Below are 21,785 nucleotides of genomic sequence, written 5' to 3'. Positions count from 1 at the left end.
AATTAGTGCTTTTTTTTTTTTTTTTTTTAATGAGCATCATCAGCATGGAAGCATCCAGTGGTGTAGCCAGATTCTAACATCAGGGGGAGTGAACACATAAAAAAAGGCACTATTCCAACCCCTTCCCCAAATTCCCAGCCCCGCCTCCTCCCTGGGCATGCTGCATTTCCCCTACACCCCTGCTCCCTCCCAGGCTTTCGTGTGGCAAGCCTGGGAGGGAGGGGGGAGCGGCAGCACGCTCAGGGGTGGAGGAGACGGTCATAGGTGCTGACTTTTGGTTTTGCCGGCGGGTGCCCCACCTGGCCCTGCCCCTTCCCTGAGGCCCCGCCCCACTCTGCCCAAGGCCCCGTCCCCACTCTGCCTCTCTCTGCTCCCCTCTCCTGGTGGCTCAGTCTAGCACCTGACTCCACCCACTCACTCACACAGGAGGTTCCCCTCCTCAGGGTAGGAAAGGTTGCCTACTCGTTAAAGCACAGGCCTGGGGCTCAGGTGTTCTGAGTTTGATTCTCTGCTCTGCCACAGACTCCCTCTTTAGTCTCAGGAAAGTCACTTCATCTCTCAGTGCCCTAGATTCCCCACTTCCAAATGGGGCTAATGCTTCCCTGCCTCCTAGGCTAAATCCATTCATGCCTGTGTGATGATGGGGGCAATGGAGGTATCAAGGTTTTGACATTCACAGCATCCCCTGGCAATGAGATCCACGGGTTGACTATGTATTAAGGGAAGAAATACTTCCTTTTGTTCATTTCCTATCAGCTCTAAGATGCCTGAGGGTGTATTTCCAGTAGATACAAATGTTATCTTTTTCCAATGGCAGTGTGCTTTCTTTTTCTATTAAGTTACTCAGCAATTAGAAATAAAGTCTTAAAAACATTGTAATCTATTTATACAATGCATTTGATATTTCTCCAGCACCAATGAAAACACACTCCAGTTCAAGATATTAAAAGTATAAAGATTCAAAACATAAAAACAAATTTAAAAATTGAACTTGCATTTACAAATGACTGATCTAAAAGCCTGTTTTAGCTCTGGAAACAGTTCAGTTTTACAATGTAATAAGAAATCCTGGGTATGTAGCTACAGTGACTGAACTGGATGATTCTTAATTGTGTCTAAATGAAAATACAATATGACACTTGTGACGTTGTGCAGTCTATATGGTTTTATAAAAACTTGATAATAAGTCAATATAATGTAACTGAGATAGTTTTAGAGAAAATACGGTAATAAGTGAATGTAAGTAACTAGGATATGCCTCATGCAAAAGGTCTCTTGTAAGGTGTCATTACAAAGCTTATAATCTACTGAGTGTGATCATCTGATTTGTATAAATGTACCACTCTTGTATCTAAAACTAGAAATATAAAATGTAACTCTGAGGGCCTATTGTAATTGTGTAAAGTGTGGACCATTAATGATGGTTTGGAATCTTGATGACTCCCATTGTCTGCAGATGGCTGTATTTACCTGTGAGTCTTCCTGTATATGTGTGTGCTGGCAAGTGAGTAATGAAGTCTTGCAGTGACATGTGATCATGTCACCTGAACTGGAATCCATCTTTAACCTGGTGCTTTTCCAGTGAGGGGGGGAGGAAACCCAGAGAGACAAAGAGTTCCCGCCTTATGCAAAAGATATATAAAGGGGGGAAGAGAACAGAGAGAGAGAGAGAGAAGCCATCATGAAGAATCCCCTAGCTACCACCTGAGCTGCAACAAGAGCTGTACCAGGGGAAAGGATTGTGCCCAGGCCTGGAAGGTGTCCAGTCTGAGAAAAACTTACTGAAGCATCTCTGAGGGTGAGATTATCTGTATTCAGTTTGATTAGGCATAGATTTGCGCATTTTATTTTATTTTGCTTGTGACTTACTTTGTTCTGTCTGTTACTACTTTGAACCACTTAAATCCTACTGTCTGTATTTAATAAAATCACTTTCTATTTAGTAATTCACTCAGAGTATGTATTAATACCTGGGGGAGCAAACAACTGTGCATCTCTCTCTATCAGTGTTATAGAGGGCGAACAATTTGAGTTTGCCCTGCATAAGCTTTATACAGGGTAAAACGGATTTATCTGGGTTTAGACCCCATTGGGAGTTGGGCATCTGAGTGCTAAAGACAAGCACGCTACTGCGAGCTGTTTTCAGGTAAACTTGCAGCTTTGGGACAAGTGATTCAGACCCTGGGTCTGTGTCTGGAGCCAGACGGGAGTGTCTGGCTCAGCAAGACAGGGTGCTGGAGTCCTGAGCTGGCAGGGAAAACAGAAGCAGGGGTAGTCTTTGCACATCTGGTGGCAGCTCCCAAGGGGGTTTCTGTGATCCAACCCGTCACAACACTATACGTCTTAAATGTTTAAGAAAATTTGCCCTCTAAACAATGTCATTTTCAAGGGATACTCAAATGTTAAGGAAGTTACTAAAGAGACCTGTTCTAAGGCTGTAACAACCAGGTAGAATTAAGAGCACCCCGGGAGGGTTTTTTAAATATTATTATTATTAACAAAAGTCCCCAGGATCCATTGACTATTTCAAGAAAAAAGATTGAGAAGCAGAAGTATGTACAATAATACTTCCTCTAATTTCCATCAAGAGCAATTGAAATGTCTCAGGGAAGCACTGACTGTGACACTGAACAGGGCCACTCAGAGGATTCAGGGGGCCTGGGGCAAAGCAATTTTGGGGGCCCCTTCCATAAAAAAAAGTTGCAATACTATAGTATACTGTATTCTCGTGGGGGCCCCTGTGGGGCCCTGGGAAAAATAAACATTTAAAAACCTTCCATATCTCAGCACAAACCCAGTTTTGAGAACTTCTTTTCAAATCACCTTTACAAGGTATCACTGGTTCTCAGCATCAGCTAGTGCTAAAAGGCACTAAAGCTCATTAAAAGGGTTGGACAAATATTTTCCGTCAACTTTTTTTGGATCGAAAAATAGGGGTTTTTAAAAAGCAGAAAAAATCACGGACAATGTCTGCTTTCCTTCAAAATTTTGTTGTGGTTTTTTTAATTGAAAAGCTGAAATTAGTCTGCCAAAACCTGAACATGATTTGGAGTTTCAGAAGTGTGTGGTCAAATATTTGCTGCTTGCTGTGTTTGATTGTTTAAAAAAACAATAAAAAAAATCTGCTTAAAAAAAATCCAAAACTTTTGAACCACTTCAGCTTGTGACCAAACGCCTGAGCCCATCCAATCAGAGATTTTTCCAGGTTTCTGAATCTCTGCTGGCTTCCTTGACTCATATCTGTTTCCATAACTTTGGGTTCATTTAGGTTAGAACATAAGAATGGCCCTACTGGGTCAGACCAAAAGTCCATCTAGCCCAGTATCCTGTCTACCGACAGTGGCCAATGCCAAGTACCCCAGAGAGAGTGAACCTAACAGGTAATGATCAAGTGATCTCTCTCCTGCCATCTATCTCCACCCTCTGACAAACAGAGGCTAGGGACACCATTCCTTACCCATCCTGGCTAATAGCCATTAATGGACTTAACCTCCATGAATTTATCTGTTTCCTAGAGACTGGCTCCATGGGGTCCCTCACAAACTGGAGACGGTTACTGTGGGTTTGTCTTTAGTATAGCTTATGTACATACTCCACGAACTGAGCATTTGAGCTTGTTCCAGAATCTGGGATGAGCCTATGTTGTGAAAACTGAAATGCTCAAAATAGCACATGCCTGCGAATGGACACAGGGTGCTAAAATTAAATTAACCCAGGGGTTCTCAAACTGGGGGTCGGGACCCCTCAGGGGGTCACGAGGTTATTACTGGGGGTTGCAAGCTGTTAGCCTCCACCTCAAACACCGCTTTGCCTCCAGCATTTATAATGGTGGTAAATATATTAAAAAGTGTTTTTAATTTATAAGGGGGGGGGGTTGCACTCAGATGTTTGCTATGTGAAAGGGGTCACCAGTACAAAAGTTTGAGAACCACTGAATTAACCCCTCTGGAACCTCGGGGAATGCAGGGGATGGGGGAGCGGTCTCCCTTGGTAGGTTGGGAAGGAGATAGGTGGTGTAGATATTGCTCTTCTCATGTGATCTCTCTCTCTTGGCTCTATCACTGTTAAGCTAAAGTGGCTAATTTTAAATGAATCTCCCCTCCCCTGACATGAATCTCCCTATGGCACTGAAATTAAATGTAGGGAAAAGATAACAGCTTGGCTCTTGGTGTTAAATAGCTGTCTGCAAGCCTCAAACTGCTGAATGAGCTTTAGGGTAGGGAAGGCTGTGCCTCCCCAAACAGCCTGGCCCTGCCCCCTATCCACTTCCTGCCTCCCGACCCATCCTGCTCCTTGTTCCCTGATCGCCCCCCCGAAACCCCCCCACCAACCCTCCCATTCCCTGTCCCCGGACTGCCCCAACCCCTATCCACCCCCCCGCCAAGTCCTGACAGACCCCCGAATGCCCACAATCCAACCCCCCCCTTCCCCGTCCCCTGACCACCCCCCCAGAACCTCTGCTCCCTCCCTGTCCCCTAACTGTCCCCAGGGCTCCATCCTTCCTATTGAAATCCTCTGCAAAATAGAATTTCCTTCTCCACACAGCTCAACAAGAGACTGTGTGGAGAAGGAAATTCTATTTTGCAGAGGATTTCAATAGGAAGGATGGAGCCCTGGATTCTGAGCCAGTCTGGCAGGTGGGTTGTTAGGAGCCAAGCAGGTGACCTAGCAGAAAACCAGGCAGGTTTAACTGAAACCAAACCAACTCCACAAAACACTTGTATTTCAACAAATGCTAAACTTCAAAGAAACACTTCACTGGAATATTTCTGACCAGCTGTAGGTCCTAGAACTGGGTGGGTTGCTGTGTTTAAACTCCAAACGCTTGGTCCAATCTGCTCCATTCCACAAGCAAAGTATTTGATCTTGAGAAGTATTTTATGAGCCCCAGGGTTGAGTCATCTCTGGCAGCAATGCTTTATCACATGCAGAGAGAGAGTAAATGTCTGCAGTGGCAGGGAAAAGCACCTCAGCTTCGTTTTGGATTTGGAATATTAACAGAGAGCCCCCAGAAAGAAAGCATGGTTTTGTGGTTAAGGAGCTGGTTTGGAGTTTGCGCGATGTGTCTCAATTCTGGCTGTCACAGACTTTCTGTCTCACCTGAGGCAAGTCATTTTATAGCCCAGGCCTCAGTTCCCCATCTCTAAAATGGAAATAAATCTTTCTTTGTTGGTCTTATCCAGTCAGATAAGAAGTGTTGTGGGGCAGGGTGTCTGTACAGAGCCTAGCATCATGGGGCCCTGATCTTACCTGAGGTCTCTAGGTTCTGTTGCAACATTAATAATCCCCCAAGAATGCACTCCTGCGCACCAGCTGGTCCTGGATCTCAAGAGATGAAAAGGCAAGTCCAGCAACCTCCATGGCTATCTGGTCCCTATATCTTTTCATACCAAATTTCAAGGCAGAGAAATTCTAACACCCTCATTGAAACCTTGATTGTGATGGAAACACTGACTGGGTATTAGCTACATTGGTACAAACCTCAACAGTGTAAGGGTACGTCTATACTTACCTCCGGGTCCAGCGGTAAGCAATTGATCTTCTGGGATCGATTTATCACGTCTTGTCTAGATGCCATAAATCGATCCCGGATCGATCCTGGAAGTGCTCGCCGTCGACACTGGTACTCCTGCTCCACGAGAGGAGTACGCGGAGTCAACGGGAGAGCCTGCCTGCCGCGTCTGGACCCGCGGTAAGTTTGAACTAAGATACTTTGACTTCAGCTACGTTGTTCACATAGCTGAAGTTGTGTATCTTAGTTCGAAGTGGGGGGTTAGTGTGGACCAGCCCTAACTATAGTACAGAGGTAAAAGGACTCTTCAGTCCCCGGGACTCCCTGCCCCTTATCCAACCCCACTGGCCCCGGCTGCTTAGCCCTTCTCCCGGAGCCTCAGCGCGTGCATTCAGGAGCAGCCCTGGACAGCGAGGCAGTTGTGTGCCTCCGGCGGGGCTTGAGCTCCTCCCTGCTCAGAGCCGCGTGGTAAGGGGGCGGGGCTGGGAGCTCCAGCGGGACCGGAGCTCCCGCCGCTCGGCCTGGAGCTTGAAGCCCCGCCCCCTTATCACATGGCTCTGAGCGGGGAGGAGCACAGGCCCCGCCGGAGGCACATGGCTGCAGCGCTGTCCAGGGACGCTCCTGGACGCGCGTGCTGAGGTGCTGGGGAGATGGCGGGGGGGGGGAGCCTCAGCCCTTCTCGTGGGGACCCCTGTGGGGCCCAGGGCAAATTGCCCCATTTGCCTCCCCCCCACCCCAGGGCGGCCCTGACACTGAAAATAAAACTGATCAGCTTTGTGGGAGAGACTTGAGATCAGCACTCACCAGGCCCCTTCTCTGGCCAAGGCTAGCCAGAAACTGTTGTCTCCTAGGTCTCATCCTAGCAGCTGGGTGGGAACTGTTTACCCACATTAAGTGCTTTGAGTGCACCTCTGGCCCAGGGGCTGCTAGCACTGCTGCTGGCTGGGGGTGGGGTGGTTTACTAACTCGCACAGGCTTTCAGCCTCTCAGCCTCAGGGGGCATTTGAGAAACTCATTAGAGAGTATCGGGGTAGCTGTGTTAGTCTGTATCTACAAAAACAACAAGGAGTCTGGTGGCACCTTAAAGATAATCCGTCTTTAAGGTGCCACCAGACTCCTTGTTGTTTTCATTAGAGAGTGCGCGAATGGGGTGGGGCGGACAGAGCAATCCAGACAGCTCTCTTGCTCCCAGCCTCGGAGCAGCAGCAGCAGCCCACACCATGGGGAATTTACATTGCCCAGAGCCCAGGGCCCAGAGGAGAGAGGACCTGCTGATCCAGCTCCTCTGGGATAGCCATATCAGCTTCTTGCTCAGGGAGAAGTAAAAGCTTGCTCTGCCCTGGAAACGGACAACTTTTACCTGCGGTGGAAGCCGGTTAGAAACTGCAGCCACACGCTCCTCATCTGCTGGCTCCCTTCCAAAACAGCTGATAGGCGGCTACAGTTGATTGGTTAGAAAGGAGCTAATCCAGCCACCTGCCAAAGGTTCATGGGGCTCCGTATGTGCCGGGGGGGAGGGCGCAGGGAAACCGCTCCCCGCCCCAACTCACCTCCGCTCCGCCTCCGCCTTTTCCCTGGGCCTGAGCGCGAAGCCCCCGCACCACTTCTCCGCCCTCCAGGGCTTCCCGCGTTAACAGCTGATTTGTGGGAAGGGGGAGGGGAGTGGGGGGCGGCAGAGAAGCAGAGCAGGGCTGTGCGTTCAGGGGAGGAGGTGGAGGCGGAGCGGAGGTGAGCTGGGGCGGGGAGCTGTGGGCCCCAGAGTACCCACAGAGTCGGCGCCTAAGGCGCCACTTTTAGAGAATGTGCTCAGGGGGAGCAGCCGCTTCCCCTGCTCCCCCCCAGCTATGCTATTGAGCATGTCCTCTGAAATGGTGGCTGAAGCATGAAGGGGCATACAAATGTTTAGCGTATCTGGCACATAAATACCTTGCAATGCCGGTTACAAAAGTGCCATGTGAATGCCTGTTCTCACTTTCAGATTACATAGTAAATAAGCAGGCAGCAGTATCTCCCGTAAATGTAAACAAACTTGTTTGTCTTGGTGATTGGCTGAACAAGAAGTCGGACTGAGTGGATTTGTAGGCTCTAAAGTTTTACATTGTTTTGTTTTTGAGTGCAGTTATGTAACAAAAAAAATCTACATTTGTAAATTACATTTTCACGATAATGAGATTGCACTACAGTGCTTGTATGAGGTGAATTGAAAAATACTATTTCTTTTATCATTTACAGTGAAAATATTTGTAATAAAAATAATATAAAGTCAGCACTTTTGTATTTGTATTCTGTGTTATAATAGAAAATGTAGAAAAACATCCAAAATATTTATTAAATTTCTATTGTAATTTAGTAGTCTATTGTTTAACAATGTGATTAATTGCGATTAATTTTTTAATCACGATTACTTTTTTTTAGTTAATCGCGTGAGTTAACTGCAATTAATCAACAGCCCTACTGATAACTGATTGATTTGTCCAGAGAACTAGTGATTGTAACTTCTATTTACTCAAAAGTATTTGTGGGTTCTCAACTGATGCTTTTGAGAGCTACATGAAGAGGCCCCACCCTCTTTTTTGGAATGAGATTCAGGGTCCTTTCTTCAGCCCTGACCCTCCATGACTGTCAATTTGTCTCCAATTTCAGCTGCACTATCTGCAAGCTGACATTTTATCTAAAGTAATTGTATTTGTCACCTCAATTGCATTTAAAGAATGTGTGTTTCAGGGAGGTGTACAAAGGAGAAACAGGGTAGTATGTACAAAGAAGTCAATGAACTTTATTTCTTTCAATTTCCCCCCCATAACTTTGAATTAAGTACATTTTACTTCTCATGAACGTAAGAGGTTGACATTACTAGCTAGAGTTAATTTGAGCAGGTACTTCATAGCTTTCGAAGATGGCTATGACAGTGCACCTCTCTCCTGATTTGCAACGTTCTTGATATTCCTGTTTTTGAGTTTCCAAAAGGCCTAAACTAACATCATTCAATAACCTGAACAAGAGCTGTGTAAGCTCGAAAGCTTGTCTCTTTCACATAAGAACATAAGAAAGGTCGTACCGGGTCAGACCAAAGGTCCATCTAGCCCAGTATCCTGTCTACCGACAGTGGCCAATGCCAGGTGCCCCAGAGGGAGTGAACCTAACAGGCAATGATCAAGTGATCTCTCTCCTGCCATCCATCTCCATCCTCTGACAGACAGAGGCTAGGGACACCATTCCTTACCCGTCCTGGCTAATAGCCATTAATGGACTTAACCACCATGAATTTATCCAGTTCTCTTTTAAACTCTGTTATAGTCCTAGCCTTCACAACCTTCTCAGGTAAGGAGTTCCACAAGTTGACTGTGCGCTGCGTGAAGAAGAACTTCCTTTTATTTGTTCACCAACAGAAGTTGGTCCAATAAAAGATATTACCTCAACCACTGTGTATCACTAAATTAATTTAATTTCACTACTAATTTAACCAGACATTGAATCTGGGCTCTCAAATGTAAATTCAGTGTGTCTTCTCAATATCGCTGCAAAAAGAAAGAAAATATTCAATTAGAAAGCTATGGTAAACATTCTGAGAGTACTGCAGTTTAAAATATTAATCCCAATCACTGCAAATATAGAGAAAAATATTAATTATTAAATTCTGATCAGCTTTTAAAGTCATGGATTATTCTTTCTCTGCATCAGATTTCTAAATAAGTACAATTTTTATTTTATGGATCAAACATAACTAGGACAAAAGTTTCAGACTTTGTTTTGCATGATGTATCTGTGCCCTGATAGGGATGTAAAATTCTTTTGCTATATGACCCCTTCTGTACTTTGATCCAGATAGTCTGGCATTCTTCTGCTCAGTTTTGCAAGTCCTAAATCCCATTTTCAAAAATGACTTAGAGCTTGTCAACTCTTAGTGGAGGATCGACATGTGGCGATCGATGCATCAGTGGTCAATTTAGCCGGTCTAGTTGACTCCCGTACTCCGCTGGATTGAGAAGAGTAAGGGGAGTCGATGGGAGAGCATCTCCCGTCAACATCGCGTAGTGTGGACCCTGTGGTAACTAGATCTCAGCTGTGTCGACTTGAGTTACAGTATTCACGTAACTCAAATTGCGTAGCGTAGATCGACTTTTCTCTGTAGTGTAGACAAGGCCTTAGGCATTTAGGAACAGAAGTGTTAGAACTTATGTGCTGGATCCACAAAGAGGACTTGGATGCCCTGCCATCCAGTGGAATTCACAAACCTGAGTTAGGTGCTCAGGCTCCCCATGCATATGCTAGAAAGTTTAGCAGGGATCTGCCTAAGCTAAGCAATAGGAAAAGCTAAGGAGAGGGTAAGGGCCTAAATCCCATCCCTCAAAGTTACTTAGATGCCTAACTTTGGCCCATAGGGAGATGACAATTTCTGTTCAAGATTCACAGCCATGAACCCTCTCCCAGAGTTAGATGCCTCAGCCGTTGCTTATGAAAAATCAGATGAGAGAGTGACACACACACCATTATAGCCAATACCCTAATGGTTAGGGTGCTCAGTGGAAGACCCAAGTTCAAATGCCTGTTTTGGAGCAGAGACTTGAATCCAAGTCTCCCACATTCCAGGAGAGTGCCCTAATCGCCAGGCTATTGGGTATTCTGGGGGAGTCTTTCTCCTTTTGGAACTGTTCCACTTTGTATTAATAATTAAATATTCTTTGGGCCACCAAGAAAAAGCAAGGGATTGACTCTATATTCCAGTGGTTAGGGCACTCTCTTGGGTTGTGGGAGAGTCAAGTTCAAGTCCCTGCTCTAATTAATATTTTATTATTTAAACACTTATTTGCTCTGAGCACACCTAGTGGATTGGGCCCTGCAGGTGAGAGACAGATTAATCTCACTGGGGCTTGGGAATCAGGCAGCTCGGTTTTATGCATGCCCACCAGCAGACACTTATGTGCCTGGGGAATTTAGGCACCTGTTGAGTTAAGCAGCAGCTGAATGGGGGTTTTGAGGCATTTATGTGCCTACAGTGGCCATGCTTAAGTCCTTTTGTGGATCTAGCTCTACTCAGCATTGCAAGGCATAAGTCATTTAGATGGCTACATCCCATTTTCAAAAATGACTTAAGCATTCAGGGCATCACCCATATTAAAATCTGGGCCTTTGTCATTTTCAGAAGAGCAAATAAATGTATTATGGTCTATGTCTATAAAATTTCCTAATCATATGATCAGAAATCAAAGGATGTTTGTATCAGAAATGATTTGCTAGTAACTTCAAAAATTATTAGTCATATGCTCACTCATTTTATTCATCGTATCATATGATCATTAACCCTTTCTTATTTTATTGGCCACTTGCTTTAAACCCAACTTCCTCTAAATGAAAAATGCATAATATTTAAGAATTACATTTAAAATTCAAGTATAACAATATTTTTACTTTATGTGTATGCAGAAGAAAATATGTTCAGAATGTTTGTAATAAAACAATCAAACTGAGTGGCTTGACATTAAGGTGAGAATGGGTGCTTTAGAAATGCACGCAAGAAAAATGAACTCAATAAAATAATTAATATAGAACATATACACTTTAAAAAAGCCAACCATATTGCATTTACCACAGTTACACTATTTCTGTTTCAGAGAATCAAACATTATCTGTATTAAATCTAGAGAGACAATTGTTCTTTGCTGTTGCATCTCTAAAAGTATCTGCAGATAATACTCTCAATGACTACTTTTTAACTCATTCTAGAAAATCTGTTCCAACTCTTCTAGACTAAAATTGCAATCTAGTTAAAACTAAGTATCCCTTTTAGAAACAGAATATAAAAGTAAAAAGATTAAGAGAAAACTGTCCAGAGATCAAATTGTTTGTCTAGTGTGAGTTTTTTAAAGAGAAATGCAAGAAAGAGCAGAATATAGATTTTTATTTTTTGAGAGTGAGAAATTACCTTTGTATTGAAGTGGATACCATTTAGCATGAAATACTACACTTTCTTCTAAGAATAATTTGAAAACTTTTTGATTGTTGTTAGCAAAGTTCACATCAACTTTTTTTAATAAAAGAAATAGATTACCCTTTCTGTACTCCAAATTGGAGAAAATAAAAGATAAATTTTTAAAAATGGAAAAGCTTTAATCTTACCCCTAGTGACTATACACATTTGTCATTTCGCATTTTTTCCCCACTATACTGCTTATGGTTTTCTTTATTTTTGTTTAGTTAAAAGAAGTGACTAACTTTCCCCATAGTCAATTTCTGTAAATATATAAATATATTGTATCTGATGACTACAATTAAAGACCTTATCAGATGCATAATTTTAACATTGCCTTTCATTCAGGATGTCTATAGGAAATTAGGATCTACAATGTGGGATTTCTGCTAAGAAATATCTTCTAAGCAGTATGAATGACTTACTTCCAAAAGTGGTCTCAACTGCCACCTTAATGCTTTCATTGTCAGCTTTAATATGAAGAGGTTTTAGCTATTCTGACAATGAATATGCAAGCACAATCCTACTGCTTGTGTTATCATTATCTGAATGGAACATTACAGCAAGGTTAAGTATATATGTTCGAATAAGAGCCCAATTCCCATCTCCGATATGTAGCTTAAAGACTGTGTAAATTACACCAGTGTAATAATGCATTGGGTACATTATAATTACTATGGTCCTGATACACCAGTTTTTCATTATTGTAACTCCATTGATTTCAGTGAATTACTCCCGTTTTTCATCACCGTGAGATCAGAATCAGACTTTATATAAACCGTACATATGAACAACAGTTGGCAATATTGCCTTTTAAAAAAATTAAACCGTGGTACAATAATTACTGATATTTAAATTACTAGACACTTTCATTTTTTATAATAGCACTACATCTGCACTGGCTTTCTTTGTATAACAGAGACACCAAGGGATGGTTGATAAGTAATTAAATTAAATTGCCTGTCATGTCATGTACTTGATAGCTCAGCAGGGAAGAGACCCATTTGTTTTGGTATGTAGTACTAATTCTCATTTTATACAATGAGGTACTCGTGCCTTAACTCACATTCACGAAGAAAGGTTCTTTAGGAGAACCTTAGAAAACTGTGGAGAAAAAGCCTTTAATTTAAAACCCAGGTATATATTTCTATTTTCTCCAGCAGAGCATGGGTTATTACATGTAATGACAACTGAATAGTGAAAAAAGTATTATGATTGGCTGTAGAGGAGAAAATTACTTTGAATTACATTAGCTTTTTCTTCTAACTAAAGGCTGGGAATTATGCATAAAGACCATACCATGTACAAGCAGTGCACTGTTTACAGTGATAACAATAATGCAACTTGCTGTGCAGGTTCCCATTCCTGCAATATGTTATGAAACTCTTTTGCATCTAGTAGTATGTAATCCCTTACATTTTGTATGTGAGGTTTTCAAAATACTAAAACTGTATAGAAATGCATGGATGAAAAACTGCATTGTGGTGGTAAACATTTTGTAGTCATGGGTCAGATCCTGCATGGGCTTAATCACCCGAGTAAGATGTGCAAAGACCATCCCCCGTGTTCTTTCCTACTTGGAAGTGTTTGTGTGTGCTTTTAATATTCAGACAATGGGATCATAGTGTTATAACCATATAAAAGTACTCTTCAAACTCCAGCCTTTAGAGAATAAAATGCCATTTTTGGAACAGTTAAGGCTCCATTATTGGTTGAGTTAATGTTATGAGATTTCCTGAAAGACTTAATATTTTACCCTAAGGTGCTTTTTTTTTTTTTTTTTTTTTGGCCTAGAATGGAATGGAGTTCCTTACCAGAAGGTAAAAATCTCTGATAAACTGGAAATAATCTATAAACCACTGAGGGAGAAATATTTTGTTCCTATAGAAAACCTTTCAAAATATGTATTTATGAAATTCACTTTTCAATTTTCAGGCACACATTAGCTTTAATTTTGACATCCAGTTGGAGAAGAAAGTGAAGATATGTTAATTGCAGTTGAATAAATTAACACATTTCCATTACTTCGGGAGGATTGAAATGAATGAATCCAAAATCTTTATGGAAACAAGGTGCATATATCTAGCACTCTTATTATCCCATTCTGATTTAATGCACGTTGTTATTTATGAATGGCTTCCCCCTAATTAGATATTTAATTTAAAGCAGAATTTGTCCCATAAAAAGTAAAAATATGGGGCATTAACTATTTGGAGTTCCCCCAAACCTTTCAGCCACTAGTATATAATTGATTGTATATCACATGAAAGAATTTTTCATTATTTTATAGGATTGTTAGGACAGTTTTATTGGAAACAGCTTCAGTCACTAAACAAAAATCCAGTTTCTGTTTCCAAAGATTTTTCTCGGGTTGCAGTATGGAAAGTTTGAATTTGTTCCACGTTGAGGGAAAAAACCCACCCTACAGTAATGAGCTCATTTCTTTTTGCAAGAAAGAAGGGACACTGTTCATTAAGAAAACTATGTGCCTAACATATTGTCTTCATTTAGATTGCTTACAGGAATGGAGATCCACACATGATAGGGTAAACTAAACAAGGTTTTATTTACACAGCTTTCAAATACACCTAATATGGGAAAATGTACAGTCTAGGGGCAGACATATCTATGTATATGACGTATATACACAATGGAGATAAAAGTGCTAAGCATTGTTATATAAAGTAGCAGTGCTAATCGTCAGTTTATAAACATGGGGCCATATCCTTTGGTGCAATGTGGCTGCAGCTAGAGAGATGGTAGGAATGAGTTATTGTACACTATTTACCTATCCTCTAAAGGAGAGTGTAAAATGGAATTTTAACACTGTTATAAGGCGGGTAAGGGGGATTCTATTCACACTGGTTAGGGAAACCGGGCTAAAAATGTGATAATTTGGGCCCTGTTTGCTGCAATTTTCCTCATGCATACCCATCCCCCTTTCCTATCCAATGGTAAAAGTTAAAACCCATGAGAGGGAGATAAAGAGGAGTAAATCTCTGAGGGAGTTGTGGAGATTTGTCCACATTATCATTCGACTAGGGCTGGGACTTGGCCATCTAGAACAAGGATGTGGCCAACTCACAGATCCAGACAATCATCACGTAGGGTTCTGTACCTCCACATTGGCTCTGTGGGCCCTGCTGCTCCCCAGTATTTTCCACCCCAAATAAATTAAAAAATTGGGACCCAGAAATTAGAAGATTGTCTTAAAAACGAGCTTTAAAAAATAATAGAAACTATTTTAAAATGTCCTCATTTTTATATACATGAACAAACCCCAGCATTACAGAACCAGCAATATGTACACATGTATTAACTGGGACTGAGGACCCATTGTGCCAGGGTTCTGTACATACACCTCGTAAGAGGCTGTCTCTCCCCACGCTGAAGAGCTTACTGTCTAATTAGACAAGAGGGACAAAAGATGGGGGAAAAGGAAGTATTATTATCTGTATTTTACACCTGGAGAGCTGAGGCACAGAGACATTGAGGTCCTGAGCCTGTAACCAGCTCCAGGTGGGGAGGACCCTGGCACCTGTGTTGAGCCAGGTGCAGAATCAGGCCCTACATGACTTGTCCAAGATTACACAGAAACTGAAATTTAGCATCTATCTTTTGAATCCGAATCCAGTGCTTAACCACCAGACTGTGCTTCCTGCTTATGTAATGGCATGACTGTATTGCTTTTACCTTTGCCACTTCTCACCCCACTCTCTCCTTACTTTGTTACCTTGAATTATGTCATAGCTAAAATTTGCTTGTAAGCTGTTTGACGCTGAGGCCACATCTCCTTGTGCCTTCTGTGAAGTACCATAACAGCTGCTGAGCTACAAGCCACTGTGTTACCTCTCTGCCTCAGCAAGAGAGCATTTTGCAGGTGATTAGACTGCCTGTCTGCTCCCTGCCACATCAGTCCATCTTTTTCACCAGCAAACTCCTCAAGGCTCCCTGGACCAAACTTCACCTAGCAGGTAACAATTAGTGAACGTCAGCCCTGAAGCTCCTCAGACATGTTTCTCTGCAATACACAGCCCCAATCGCTGTGCATTCACCGAAGATATTAAGTTCTTCTAAGGTGAAGGATAAAGACGGAGTCTGCCTCTATTTATTATATTCCCAAAGGGATGTTTTTGTCATACAAGTCAGGAAGACCTCCTGGGGATTCAGTCTCCTGTGTCTCTCAGGTGCAGGAGCCAGGTTAATTCTCTGTCTCTTGAGGTCAGGAGCAGTATAACCCCAGCTGATTTAGCTCAATAGCTTTGTTGTAAATTGAGGTAATTCCACATTTCTTTGTCTGGAATAGACCTGTTTACCACCTTTAGCTAGGCTAAGTAGTCTTCTCTTAAAGATATTCTAGTCACATCATACAGAGGAAATTCTTAACTTCACATAAAAGGCTAGCACAGCTGCATTTTACAATGATATTAATAAACAGAGTTTTATTAGCTTTCATATGATACCTCACAAGGCATATTTTGTACAAATATGATTGAGGTTGTGTGTAAGGTATGAATACAAGGGTGCGTAGGGTCCCAAATGCCCATAACACTTTTGGATGGTGGAGAATAACAGAACAAATCCACATCAGGAGCTTAATGCTGCACTAACAGCATCAGTCTATGGCAGCTTTAGGTTTTATGGGTTCACAGCAAAAGAAAATATTATGTTATTCTTATATTATAAATATATGCAGCCCAAGCTTTTAAAAATCAATATATTTAGCCTCTTGGCACTATGGTAATACAGAATAGTAAACAATCATAAAAATATGTTGTTAGAATCAGGAGAACACTTCTGTTATGAAGGCAACTAGTGCCTCTGTAGCTGGTGGAATGAAACCAAATTTTGCAAGCAAACTTTAAGTAGGAATGTTTTTCTTTTGGTAGACAAGATAGTCTCCATTAGAAATAAGAACCAAATTTTGCAGACATGCACAAGCTAAACTTTACTCACATGTGTAAAGCTACTCATGTGTCTAAGTGCTTGTATGATTAGGGCCTTAGTTAACAATGAAATGTCACTTGTGTGTGATTCCTCTCCTTAGTATCTGATCTGGAGACCAATGTTGTCTTTGCTACAGGTTGCAGTCTCCAAAAGCTCTGCTTATTTTTCAGCAAGCAAGGAGTTACAGGTGTGCAGGAGTGGAGACTGAAAGCCCAATCAGACTCTCAGAAGGAATACAGGAAACTGTAAAAACAGGCGCTTGAGCTATAGAGTGTGAAGGTCTGGCTTTGTACCCAGTTATTATGGGTGAAGTTTTCAGTTTGCTTTCATGTAAAGCATTTTTTGTTTCTCTTGTTATAACTGATATACTCCAAAGCCTTGAGGAGGAATAACTGATATAACTGATATACTCCAAAGCCTTGAGGAGGAATACTTGTTGACTAAAAGACTAATTTTGGTTCTTCTAGTAGCTGATCTTCACTAGTTTACAATTATTTTTCCTTTCATCTTTGGATATCATGGACCTATGAAATCCAAAATAAGTATACCTATGGAACTACCATTCTTTGATTTCATATAGTAAGGATGATATATTCCCAGAGTCCTCATAGATTAAGTATTCAAAATATTTATGCATTTTTTAAATAATTTAATCTTGCAAATTGTGTAGTAGGTCTGAAAAATGTGTTTGTCACAAAATTCTATGTATCAGTCTTGTATGTAGTTTCTCTCACTCTTTCTCAAACCCATGCTCACACCATTTAATATTGGTTCATTGTTCAAAACCACCTTAAATGTGTCATTATTTGTATACAAAAGACATTTTAAAGTTGAATTATACAGTTATTGTACTGGATGACCTTTGCCATGCTTTGTTTATTGGATGTCACATTTTCATTTGTATTACAGCTGTGTACTACAGTAGTTTCATTTTTCTATGAAGGGCAACTAATGCACAAAACAGTCAAACACAGAGCAGTAATTAGTCTGGGAAAGATCAAAGTGAGCTTTTCTAAATCCAGCCAATTTGCTGTGGGTGTGCAAAACCAATAGTCTTTCTTTTACCTTGGTTTCTTATTAATTTCCACTTTCATTTGTTGCAGTGCAGCTGCTTTTCTGTCAATCCAGTGTACTACTTCAAAAAATCCATTTTGATGTCACAAATGCAATTTCAGTTGGTTTAGGAATAATACCTAGCTTTTTTTTTTTTTTTTTTAACCCTACCTTTCTGAAATGGAAACTCCAAAATGAAGAAATTTCTTGCCAGACAGCATCTACAAAGTGAAAGAATCTTATAGTACTGGGACAATATTGGGCTACCCAGCTCTGTGGGTCACCTTTTACCCCTTGCCTCCAGCCTGAAGGAGTCTTTCTTCTGGAAGTTGGTGGTGTGAGCTCCCTCACACCACCAGCCTTTCAGCCACTCAAGAGCTCTCCTCTGGGCTTTGCCAGACCTGTTTTTACCTTGCAGGTTAACAAGAGGCACATGCAAGTCCCCTTGAAGCATTTTTCTGTGATATCCAGCCCCTGACACTGGCTACTCGTAGGAGTCTCAGATCCTCTGCTCCCAAAGGAGCAGTGTATCCAAGTTTAACCTTAAACCACTGTTCCTATATAACACACAGCACTTGTAATGAAACAAAATAAGATTTATTTAAGAAAGAATAGAGATTCCACTAGAAACAAGAGAGACTGAAGGAAATAAATGGTTACAAAACAAAACAAAGTCATCAGATGTGAACTAGGATCTATCCTTATTAATAGTTACTTTTCTCATCTAATAAAGTAGGTTTTCCGCTCAAAGGTCAGTCTGTTGCAGATCTGGCTGCCTTAAAGGAACCACCCCGCTCAACAGATGTCGCCTCAGTGAATGGATCCAAAGTACCTCTTCCCACTCCGTATTAAGCTATGGCTATACTATAGCTTAAGTTCTATGATGGGCCAATGGTAGACAATAGAACCTTCTGTTACTTCACTGGCTGACCAGGGCGGGGTGGAAATGCCCTCCTGCATGAACTGGCCATCTCTAAGGCTATGTCTACACTAGCACTTTTGTCAGTATAACTTATGTCGCTCGGGTGTGAAAAACTCTTCCCTGAGTGACCTAAGTTACACCAACAGAAGCATCAGTGTGGACAGCGCTATGTTGGTGGGAGATGCTCAATAGAGACATTACATGTTACCCTCTATGGCCAATATCCTGTAAGCAATGTGTTTGGTGTAGTGAGTTTGTCAGGTATGAGATGAGAATTGTTTGCAAGGAACTAGGGGCCCTTTGCCAAGGGGCCTTTAGGGTCACAAGCAGATCATGGAAGAAGAGTGCCGCATGAAGATTAGGTACCAAGAACTGGGAAATGTTGCTTGGTGGGCCACTGTCTTGATTCACAGGCAAAATATAGGGGATCATAAATGGAAAATGAGTGAGTCCTGGTTAAATATGACAACATAAGGGCCCAGGACCTCAAAGATATTTGGTGCCTAGCTCCCATTGAAATCAAGGGGACTTAGGTTCCTAAATACCTTTAAAGATCTGGGCCAAAGTCATTGAAGTGGAATAGCACTACTTTTCGGAAGCTGTTAGTAGTGCCAATAGAGTAACACTATTGACAGCATGCTTGCTATTTTGAGTAAGAGTGTCCTAGTTTTTTGGCTATTGTTCAAAGCCTCCCTCTCCTTCCTCTCTCCCGCCCCCTCCCCCCTTCTCAAGTAGCTTAGGACAAAAATTCTCTTGATTGCAGTTCCCTGCCCTTGTCTGGAACCCAGAGGCCACTGCTTTGCATGCTACGGAGAAGTCAGTTGCTACTGATGTTCACTTCTTCCCCTGCTGCTTCTCACAAGCAAGAAAAAAGTATCAGCAAATTTTAGCTCAGGCATCAGGTAGAGGGAGTGTGGTGTGACAGGAGAGAGGAAAACAACATGATAGAGGGGAGGAAAAGATGTGAGAATAGGAAAGAAAAATTCCACAGCTGGGGTGGAGAGCAGAAATGCACTAAAGATTGGAGAGAAAGTACAAAAAGGATCTGGAGATAGGAACGCTTGAGCTGGGGGTGGGGCAAGAGAAAAGAAGAAATGTTCCGTAAATACACCAGAGAAGCAACCAGGACTAATGGTTTCTCCAGTCGCATCAAAGTGGGGAGAGAGTAATGGTGACTCTGCTTCCCCTGCCCCTTGCAGAAGATCACAATAGGGTGGGAGGGAGGCAGGGCCTAACCAGTGAAGGCTGATTTGATGGGAACAGTCGTGGTACCTAGTGGAACCTTTGTATAAATTCAGGTAAGGATCCCAACTGGAGGATGCTTCTGTGCACCATAAACCCATGGGATTCACCCTATTGCTAGTTTCCTATATTTAGTACTTGAAATAGATTGAAACTGTGAAACTGGAAAAGGTGGGAAGGGGAATCTGAATCTCTCCATCTTCAACTAGCAGTGTGGAAGTTGTGGGGGAGCAATGCTTGCCCAAGCTAGGAGGCAATGTAGTTATGAATTCTTATGGAGTGTGTACGCTCAGATCCCCACAGAAATAATCTGTCACAATTAGCTGTGTAGTTTATACTGATTTAGTTAGAACAGCTTATGTCATTTTTAACTAAAAATGAGCAACCTATTAATGTTTAAAGCCTTAACTAATGACACTGCATGATAAAGAAACCTATTTAGGAAGCTGTAGTGCAGATGTTTCATTAACATGCTGAAGACTCTTGAAATTGTGAAACTTTAAAAGAGAAACACAACACATTTGTGCATTAAGGAATGGGAACTTTTTCCCCCTTCCTGCTTTTGTTCTGATACTCTTTGAAGTGATCACATCTGAGACTCAATAGAAAGCAGGAGAGCTGTATATCAATATAAGCATGATACTAAATGGTAGATCTGCTTATTATAGAACTTATAAGACATTGAGAACATTTTTTTTTAAATGGCAAATCTCACACAATAGACATCTGAATCTGCCATTTATTTTTAAAAATAGAACCATGAGCATTAGATCATCTTTAATACTGAAGATGCAAGTGCTTTCTTGCTTGTTTGTCAGGCTAAAGAGAAATGAAACTAGACACTTTTTTTTCAAGGCTGGTACCCACCAGTATTTCATAAAATGAAGTGTCTTATGGGCCAGTTTTATATTTGGATCCATCCATACATAAGAGAGAAAAGTGTTTTGGATGGCGTTTGTCTCGTTATAATCCAAAAAGGTTAACTTAAGATCCGTGACATTCTGCCATCTTTCCAAAACTAAATTCATATCTGAATGTCTTGTATTCTGCGTTTTTGAACCCCAAAAGTGTGTGTAATTTGGATATAAAGGAACGTGTAGTGGTACAATGCTCAACACCAAAAAGCATAGATAGATGTATCAGGCAAGTAATATAGAAACACCTTGCAGGGCAGGAGAAGGCAGGGAGAAAACTTGGGCCTCAATCCTACAAACACATCTGTGTTTTAACTTTATTCATTGGGACCACTCTTGTGAGTAAAGAAAAGCATGTGCTTAGGTGTGTGTGCCTGGGATCCAGGTCTGAAAGCCTAAGAGCCTCCGCTGCCCACTACACATTCCTACATCAGAAAGGAGGTGAGAACACCTGGAAAAGAAGGGGAAAGAGATCAACTTTATAACCCTAAATTGATAGAAAATTAAAAAAAAAAAATCACATCCAGTAGTTTTTATTTAAGGAAAGTTATTTTATTTTAAAATTAAATATAATTTACCCTAAGATCATTTGGGATTTTTTTTTTTTGTCTTTACATGCCCTAAGGAGGGAGAAATTATACTGCCTAGGCATGTGCCCCACTGAGCAGTATCATTGGAATGTGCCACAACACTCTGAAAGTAATAGCTGCAGGGTAGCAGAGTGAAAGTGTTACTTTTAGAGGAGGAGTATTTGGGATTCAGAAGGAAAAAACTAGTTGTGGGTTGGACAATATTGTTTGCTTCTTGGGCTTTCGTTTTATTGCTGGTTTATAAAAGCATCAACAAGGAGCTACTGACTAAGTCATGCAAAGCAGCAGGCATTTCTTCCCCACTTTCCAATTTAAGGTTCCAGAGAGGTCTGCTGAGCCTTACAGGTCATAGGCATACAGAATAAAAAAAGGGAAATAATGAAAAACAGGTGGCTCTGCACTAACCAAAAGCAGCTTTTGCTCTAACCAAATTAGAGAAGAATTTTTAAAGGAGTGGTTAGCTTCCCCTTGGGGTACTGTGCTAGAGGAGTTCTCAAGGAGCCTTTTGAAACTGTGCAGTACCAGTTAGAGGTGGAACGACAGAAAAGGTTCTTACTATTAATTCTGGGAAACAGACCCAAGTTCGTTCTAATGTGTGGGAAGAAATTAGCATCTTATGGTGAAATACAAAATTAAT

This window comes from Trachemys scripta, chromosome 4, assembly GCF_013100865.1.
Source record: "Trachemys scripta elegans isolate TJP31775 chromosome 4, CAS_Tse_1.0, whole genome shotgun sequence".
In the NCBI taxonomy this organism is placed as follows: Eukaryota; Metazoa; Chordata; order Testudines; family Emydidae; genus Trachemys; species Trachemys scripta.
This window is presented reverse-complemented; position numbering follows the sequence as displayed.